The following is a 10,192-nucleotide window of genomic DNA, read 5'->3' as shown; positions in this document are numbered from 1 at the left end:
AAGGGAAAAACACAATACAATATTACAGAAGACTTTCATAAGGGAGGGTGTCTTTCAAGAAACTCTACAGGACAGAAGATAATGGAATTACATATATAAAATAATGAAAGAAAATAATTGCCAACCAAGAATTATTTACCAAAAAAAGCAGTCTTTCAAAATTGAATTTGTCACTACAAGACGAGCTGTGAGGCTAAAACATTAAATTAAAAATCTTATCTAAAGATGGGGGGAAAGTTAAAAATAAGATAGAGGGAAGTCTACAAAACTGCCACCACACAGGTCATCCGAAGGAGCAAGTGTATGACATTTTCCGGGAATAAACAATTAAATACCATAAGCAATACAACATCAAGTTTACATAAAATAAGTACAAAGTAAGCTTTCTAAATATAGGTTGTATATTAATAAAAATGAGATACACCTTCATAAATGGAGGAAGAAGTTTATCAGGAATAGTTTTAGTATGCAAATATTATATATTAACTGTTTTGTATCTTAATTATTGCAATGAAAGTAATGCATGTAATAACCTGTAAGAAATCACTAAGAAAAATACTCAGAAGAAGGAAGAAATTGAAAAGCTCCACAAACGATAAAAGCTAGAATATAAACACAGAAAAAATCAGCATGAAATAAAGAAGATACTGAACAACAATAACAAATAAACAGCAAAATGACAGAAGCAGCAGACACTTCATTTTTAGCACTAATCTTAAATGCAAAAGGTCTAAATACTCTCCTGTAAAAACAGAATGCCAGAATAGATTGGGAACAAAAAGGAAATTAAAGAAACACGAGTCACTCTTTTTCTGGTTAAAAGAAACGCACCTTAGGCATAAGAACACAAATAAACTGAAAATAAAAGAGCAAATAAAAATATCCATGAAACAAAGAAACAAAAGGTGATCATACTGATAAAATATAAAAAAAACTTTAAATCAAAATAAATTATAGAGATAAAGAACATTATATAACAATACAAGAGCAAACCCAGCAAGAAGACATAACAATTATAAATATATATGCATGTACCTAACAACAATATACTAAAGTTATCTAGAAACAATAATAACTAATATGAAAAGAGAAAAGATTAATCGACAATAAGAGAGGACACCCACAGATAATTTTCACTTATGCATAGAACATCTAGGACGATTACTAAGGATATTGAGAACTTAAATGCACAATAAACTGGAATTAGTTGACATATACAGAACAGTCCACCTAGCATCAGGATAGTATGCTTTCTTCTTCGCTACACATGGACCATGTTTATGACTGGGAGACTATATGCTAGGGGATAAAACCAAATCTAATCAAATTGGAAAAGATTGAAATCATACAAATTGTTTTTCTGACTATAACAGTAAATAAACAATAAGAAAGACAAAAAATGAGTAATATTAAATTATACACTTCTTAAAATAAAATAATAACAACAACAACAACAAAAACCCTCGTGGGTCATAGAAGAAATGGAAAATGAAAATTTTAAATCCCTAGAATCACTCTTGGGACTTCCTAGCCATAAGAGCTTATATTTAAAAATAACAAAGATCTAAACCTTAAAGATTTAACATCTTAAAGATCTTAAATCTTAAAGATCAGAATCTTAAAGATCTTAAAGATCTCTGTTGACAAAGATCTAAAACTTAAAAAAACTACTAGAATACATAGAAAAGGAAGAACAAAAGCTACCAGAAAAAATAATAATAAATTTTAGGACATAAATAAAGGAAAGCCAAAAGAATAAAAAATCTAGAAGTTGGTTCTTTGAAAGATTCAAACCCCTGGGTAGATTCACACAGACATACACGCAAACACAATGATAAGAGGTAAAACTAAGAGAAGAATTTTATTATATTATAACCTATCCAACAGAGATAAAGAATATCTCAGCTGATTAATATGAAATACTGAATCCAACAAACTTGAAAACCCAGATGAAATCTAAAATAATTCTTGGAAACATTACCTACAAAACTAACATAGATATTGAAATATTAAATATTACAAAGATGTGATCGAAGATATAAAAGTAAAACATAATGCAAAATCCTATCCCATCAATAAAAAAACCCACCTAGGACCAGATGCCTACAATGGACACTTTTAGTGAACATTTTAGAGATGAATTGACACCAACCGCATTAAGTATCTTTTAAACATGAAGAGTGAAGAACACTATCAAATGATCTTCATAAAGACTGCATAGACCGTTTCTGTCATACACCTCTCTTCTTTTTTCATATAGGCATTTAATGATATCAAGCTACCTCTGATAACTGCCTTCACAGCGTCCCATAAGTTTTGATATGTTGTATTCTCGTTCTTGTTAGTTTCTAGAAACTTCCTGATATCCACTCTAGTCTGGGCCTGTACCCATTCATGTCACAGGAGATGATTGTTCATCCTCCAATTGGTTGTCCTTGCTTTCCTGGACATCCTCTTATTAATCTCCAGCTTTATGGCATGGTGATCTGAGAAAGATGTCTGGATAATATCTATGTGTTTGAATTTACTCAGGCTGGACTTGTGTCCCAGCATGTGGTCTCTTCTTGGAAAAGATCCATGTGGACTAGAGAAGAATGTGAAACCCTTTGCATTTGGATGGAAAGCTCTATAAATGTCTATCAGGCCCTGTTGCCTAAGGATCTTCATATAACCTCTGCCTTGGGGGATGGACAATAGAAAAGTGGGTGAAGAGAAACGTCGGACACTGTAAGATATGACAAATAATAATTCATAAAATATCAAGGGTTCATGAGGGAGGAGGTAGAAGGGAGTGGGGGATGAAGAGCTGATGCCAAAGGCTTAAATGGAGAGCAAATGTTTTGAGAGTTATGAGGGCAATGAATGTACAAATGTGCTTTACATAATTGGTGTATGTATGGATTGTGGTAAGAGTTGTATGAGCCCCCAATAAAATGATTGGGGGAAAAAGACCACATAGACCTAGGATACTGTAAACAGGCAATGATAGTACACACAAAAGAAATAAATTACAGACATTATGGCATTCCTAATGAACAAAGATGCAAAAAGGTTGAAGCAGAATACCAAAAAAAAACCATTTACCATGACCAAGTGAGATTTCTACCAGGCTTACAATGGTTTGACATTAGAAAGTCGATCCATGCAATCCACCTCCTAATTAAACAAAGGAACATAATTATAATATTAACTAATACACAAGAGGCATTTGATAAAATCAAACACCCTTTTTTGATAAATACTCTCAGGAAAATATTAACAGGAGGATTAATTTGAAAACTGTATTGCTGTTAGGGTTTCAATTCACACATCATGGGTTTATTCCACACACAATATGTTTACACAGTTCTGCACAGTGGATGAGTGATTCTTCCTCTAACTAATGCCGAGGAAAGGAGCCCCGGTGTGCAGTGTGGTACCACAGGGCTGTCAACCACAAGATCATCAATCTCCTTTTTGAGCTCAGCAAACTTGCAATCTCTGTGAACTATGTGACAGTCCAGCACAGATGGATAGCCAGCACTGATTTGTACAGGATGTCTTAGGGTGATCACTTGAAGCAGTAAAACCAGGTGCTTCCTCAGGGGAGTAATTTTTCCTGTCCCCATCCAAGTTGCTACAACAAACATCTTTGTTCATTAATTTTGAAATCTGTATAGTCCCGAAGTATAACATAATGGTGCGTTTCAACAGAATTTATTTCAGTGCTAACACTGATTGATAAATACCATAAACATTTGAGCACACCAATCTTTACTCTGCCCAGAGGGCCAATGTCAACACTACTAATTTTGTAGGTAACTGAGAGAGGCAGATGCAGTGGTTTGTCATTTGGATGATTTGGGGAAAGAATGCAAACAAGAATTTCAAGCAGTATGATTCAGGGGCCAGCACCATCCTTACTGGTATCGTTCTGTCCCTTGAACAAAAGTATGTTAGCATTTGGCTCCAGCATATTGTCATCAAGCCAACCAGCAATTGGCACAAATTAACATTGTGTCAGGATTCTCTCTAACTTTCTTAATGCAGGTATCGAGTTCCTTAACAAATTCCTCCTTTCTCATCCGGCTGTTCAGTGTCTTCGAGGAATTCATTTTGCTGAGAGCAACAAGTTGTCTCAAACCTGTGTGCAAATCAAAAGGGCACGCTCATGGGTGTTCCTGTTCTTGGAAACACCAGCTTCAAATTCGCCAACAGCAGCAGCCGCAATCATAGCTAGGCTGTGAAGTTCGGTAATCATGTTTGTTTGGGGGTATCGATGATGGTCACACAGTATTTACTGATCTCACCTTTCCACAGAAAGTCGCTGCCATGGAGTCCATCCCAACACAGCATGACCAAGGCCGCACAGCTTTAGGCGAGCAGATTGCTTCAGCTTTCTCCCTTTGAGTTCAGCTGGTGGGGTTGAGCTGTTGACTTTACAGTTAGCAATCCAATGCTTATCCAAGCATCGACTTCTTTGCATTTCCACAGGGAGATGTCAACGGTGATGGCACGCTCATATTCATCTTTCACTATATCCAAGATACAGGCTTACTTGACAGAGCCCTTTCCTAGATAAGAAGCTGTCTGTTGTTAGCCCAAAATCTTGATCTATCAAGTGACTAGCAGTGGCAGTCTTGCCCAAATCTGCATGGTCAGTAGTGACAATGTTTACGAGTCTTTTCCTTCCCAATGTTGGCTTAGAGATTGCAAAGATTTTCACCAATACCCATGTCCTGGCAGCATGCCTTTTGTGAAAAGCTCATTGACTAATTTTTAAAAGTATATTCCAAAGTCTTTCTTCCTCCTCCATCTTGATCTGAAAGCTTTGCACACATCTACTCGACATCAGAGTGCAATTAAGACTTCACCAACAGGTGAAGACTACCGTGCGGGGCGTTGGCGGAGAATCCAACCTGGGTCTCATAAAAGAAAGATGAGAATTATATCACTGAATCATTTGGCTAATTCGCTTTATTGACAAGTACACAGATTCACTTGTATATAATTTTTCTTTGAGACAATTTTTTTGGATATTCCTTAGACTGATGCTTTAGTAATTTCTTGGTAGAAGCCAACAGTTGATAAACTTTGCTCATTTTTTCCTCAAAATATCTTAATTTTGTCCTTGTTCTTGAAATATCATTTTAATGGGTTCACACATCTAGGTTGGCATTTTTTCTCATCACTTGGACATTATCCCTCCATTTCTTGATGTTCATTGTTTAATTTGAGTGAGCATGGTGTTGTTTGTGTGTGCGTGGTGTTTGTTTCCATGCCAAATGATAGAGATGATGAGTATAGGTAAAGGAATGGTTTTATATAACCTCTGAAAATTTTCTGATGGCAGTGGTAATTTGACACATTTAAGGAGATCGGATAAAGTATGACATTTGATCTCCAACATGATAAAGTGAACATTCTAGGAAATTATATTATGGTTCCAAGCAAGAACGGGTAGTAATTTGAGATCAGTGACCGTAGTCCTGTGAATGATTCTCCAGCCCTGACAAAATGTGTCTATGTCTTCAACATTGGAACTTATAAATGTTATTATAGAAAGAATAATCCATGCAGCAGTAATTAGGAGACTGAGATGAGGAGATAATTCTGGATCTTTCTGGTGGATCCTGATTTCAAAGACAAATATACAAACAAGGGGAAAGGATAAACATTTGAAGCAGAGAGAAGACGAAGAGGCAACGCAATCACAGAGATAGAGGAAGCAGTGCGGTGACTTAAGTCAGGGATGTCAATAGCCATGAGAATTTGGATTGTTCCCTAGTCAGCTGGGTTCGCACAGTCTGGGACGAGGATCCAGGACTTTGAGAGAATAAATAGCTGTGGTTTCGCAGCAGCCAGTATGTGGTGGTTATGTGTTTCAGCAGCTGAAAGAGAGCTGCTATAGTGGTTATACAGTTCAATCCTATAATGTTCTCACAGGAATATTTCAGTATTCTGCTAGAAGGAAGAATTTGGACATTTGCCTTCACCTTACACTATTGACGGTCAACAATGAATGAATGAAAATCAAACATCAAAGACATTAAAATCTTGTGAAAAATGGTTATTTGGAATAATTGGACATGCTCTGCTAAGAAGAGCATTAAACATGTGCCAGGGAATCTACGGAAAATAATGGGATTCATGTTTTAAACATGGAGTGGTGTTTAAAACATTATTCAATGGTCTTGAAGAAATTTTTAGAGAAAGGTATCAAGGGGCACAAATTGTATGGTAATGAACTGAATGTTTGAGACAGGAATTTAGGAAGTGACTTTGTCTATCTCATTATGGTCTCCTGCGTGGCTATTGGGGGTGGGATGCTGAGAAGGCGTGGAAAAAGCAAAGTCCATAGACATGAAGAGATTAGGGCCACATTCCTTAAGGAAAGGGTTAGCACCTACATACTGAAGCGCTCACATCATGCTGTGGGTCTCTTATGTAATTTTGGATATATATGGTCAAAAAAATCCAATGTATGCTACCTACTGAAGGAAAATTTTCAAATCATCCATGTATTAATCTTGCTCCAAAACCAATTCCTAAAATTTGTGTTTCTTAAATAAAAATACATAGAACTTAAAGTGCTACCACTATTTATTTGGTGTGCCTGAAAGAATAAAATGATTTCAACCCTGTTGCTATGTAAGTGAATTATATTAGCCTTATCAAGTTTTCTCCCAAATTCCCACATTGTTATGGGTGAAAGTACAGCTTAGAACTACAGTTGTTTAAGAAATTGTGAGTAAACTCAAAAGATTTTTAACTATTTAGTTTAATGCATGCTAAAATGAAGTCCATTGGCTTACCTTTTAAATTTATATAATGTTTTTTTCTTGCAGATGTCTGCCACCACTGAGCTTTTATACGTCTATATATTTCCATGGTATCTGTCACCATGGTATCTAGCTATCCAATGGGCATAAATATGTAAAAATAGCATGTATGTGGGAGAAAAATGTCAATCCCAACTTTCTCCTAAAGCAGGTATTAGTGAGGTATAATGATTATAGCTTGGGTTTTTAGAGCTGGCTGTTCATCTGATTAGAAAGATGTTTAGGCAAAAATAACTTAAAAATTTTTTTCTCCAGATGTATGAATTCAACCCAAAAAAGCAACCATTTCAATTTAAATAATGCCCCCTTTCCTAAGCGTCATCAGTGCATAAACTGATGGACAAATAGCTTCAAAAAGTACAATTGAATTCTAATGTTATTTTAATACTTTGTATGAAAGCTTAACCTAGTCCTCACATATCTAAATCATTGTATTACTAGATAACCATTTCTGGAAGGGACAAGGTAACAAATGCTAAAACCATCGCAGAAACAAAAAAGAGATCATGCAAATGATTACAGTTAAAATTGTTGACAGATAAAAACAAACTGCTTATAAGTTTTATCCCTTTTATTTTGTAAGAATTCACAAACTTTCCCTATAATCACGAAGCTTAGGAAAAAAAATTCAATGTAGATAAACTATTAGAGAGAGAGTGGACCCTTTAGCATTGGTAAAGGGATGAATGACATTAGAAATTTGATTGGAAGTAGTGGAGAGTTTCCTTTGTTTTAACAATATTTTAATTGGATTGAAATATATATATATACAGACAATTATAAAGGAGTGACGTGATGAAATGTCTATTACCTTTTGATAATTTTTTCCCACAACTATTTTAAGACCCCCTTGTACACCTATCTGTCAAGAAATAAATTTTTACCCTAGAAATGTCTCCAAGCCAAAATATCATCACACTTGTGTGCTGTCCTTCTCATCAATGACTTATCTCTTTCCTCTGAATCACCAAATTTGCCTTATATTTTTTCCTATCAATTAGCAGTGTCACTTTCCTTTCTGAATGCTTCTTCCTTTTCACTCTGTGCTACTTTTTGCCTTTTAAAAAACAACATCTTTATATGAACTAATCCTCTCTTTAAACCAAACCAAATCAGTTGCCATCAAATTGATTCAAAGGAATAAAGAAGGTAAGGGAGAAGGAGGGAGAAGAAGAGGGAATGGAGAAGAAGGAAACAACAACCATACAAGTAGTGCTGAGTGTCTGTAAAGTAGTAAACTTCATATTTGGAAGCCACAAGAATAATCCCACTGCTTCGAGCAAAGGACATGATTAAACAATATATTTTGTCTTGTTCATAAATAATTTTCATTCGTTTGCTTCCAAGAGTTTACCAGCCCTGAGCTTTTATGACAGAGAGCTTTCATCCTTTATAATAATTTGCTGATTCAAAATTTCCCCTCTAATTAATTTATTTTTATTTTACTTTTACTGGTTTTGCCTTGCTACTTCCAATGTTTTAGATATTCTTGGCTCATCACAAATGTGAACAGAAACACATTAATGGACTCAACACACAAATCTACACTTCTGTTAGAAAGATCAGCATTCTTTATGAGACATTATTGGGTCTAATTAACACAGTACTAGTTTTTATCTGCTATAGTTCTAGGTCTGAGTTATTATTGCAACACGGAGAGTTTGGAGGCTGAGCAGCAGCAGCAAGCCAAATTAATAATCCAAATGAGAAAACAAATAAGCTCAGGATCAGAATTTATTTCTCTGATCAGCAAGAGTTTATGTTTAGGGCTTAAAATAAAAAGGGAATAAATCAAGATGTCACTTAAGTATAATTTAAAACAAGTTAATATTTTAAAACTAAATACAAAAAGTCATAGCTCTTCTAAGATTGCAATGTTTTATTTATTTTTTAAATATTTATGTTGGTTTATGTATAGAAGGGCTATTATTTGCATAAAATTTTAAACCCAAACTCCAAATTCACTTACCATCAAGTCAATGCCAACTCATAGTGACCCTACAGGTCGGGGTTGAATGGCTCCTGTGAGTTTCTGAGACTGTCAATCTTTACAGGAGTAGGAAACCCCTCTTTGTTGTGCAGAGCAGCTGGTGGTATTAAGCTGCTGGCCTTGTAGATTGTAGCGCAAGTTACCACTACGACACCAGGTCTCTCCTCACCTAAACTGGAGAAGTTGTTTTCCTTTTGATGATCTCTGGAAATTCACATATTCAAAATATTGCTTAATATTTTAATAACAAATGCAGCTACTTATGGAGTAGAGAATTACATTGCTAAATGTTTAAAGAATAAATGGAAAAAAATACTTTTCATAGTCAAACAGAGAAAGCAAGAGAAGATGTACTCTTTGTTAGGTACCATTTTAAGAAATCACTATTCATATTAACTGGCCAGTTATTACATATGATTATTCTTATTTCAATAATCACAACTATAAGAAAATAATGTGCAGCCATTAGCTTTAGTATTGTTTATACAAACAAAATGCCAATTCATATTGATTCTTTTAAAATTTTATATATTTTGGTGGTAGTGTTGAGATACACACAACAGAACATACACCAATAGCAGTTTCTCCATGTAAAATTTAGTTGCATTGATTACATCCTTTGTGTTCTGCAAAGATTCCCACCCTCCTTTTCCAAGGTGTTCCTCTCCAATTGACATAAATATCAGATGAAGTCGGCGAAACGCTGTGCCATCAAGTTGAATCCAGTGCCTACTGATCCTATAGCACAGCGTACAACTGTTCCTTTGGATTTCTGAGACTTTATAGATCTTTATAGGACTAGGCAGCTTCATGGAGAGTTCCTGACATAAACACACTTGAGCAGCTCTTTGTGAGTTAACACACTTCTTCCTGAGTCATCATCCGTACCTCACCTTTAGGAACTTGCTAAGACCTAATTCTAGTTACAGGTCTAGAGGAAATAACAGGTGTTGGATGCTGTTTCTTGGGGGCTCTTAGCACTATCTTGTAAGGCATCTCCCCCAGAAATGTTCCATACGCATGCACAGTTTGGGTTGCCTACTCAAGTGTGTCTTGCTTTATTGATAGGGGATCCCACAAGTGGAAGGGGTAGAGCTATTGACCGGGTAGCTCAAGACTCTAGGGCTTCAATATCCTCCTCTTCCTGATCATCAGCCCATATATTCCCATCCCATGATTCAGGGTCCCATTTCTTTCCAATTACTTTCGTATCAGACATTGTTCTAGGCCTATAATTTAGTTGACACTGTAATTCAGCTACTTGCATGATGAGACCCTGGATTTGGTTTTCGGCAATGTCAGCTGTATTATTAGAGATGAGAAGGCTCTCTTTGTAGCACATATAGAAGCTTTCAGGTCTTTAATTTGGCACTGGAGAAGA

This window comes from Echinops telfairi, unplaced genomic scaffold, assembly GCF_000313985.2.
Source record: "Echinops telfairi isolate 266 unplaced genomic scaffold, ASM31398v2 ScPeMD7_9;HRSCAF=40, whole genome shotgun sequence".
Lineage (NCBI taxonomy): Eukaryota > Metazoa > Chordata > Mammalia > Afrosoricida > Tenrecidae > Echinops > Echinops telfairi.
The sequence above is the reverse complement of the archived record's forward strand: the minus strand, read 5'-3'. Positions refer to the sequence as shown.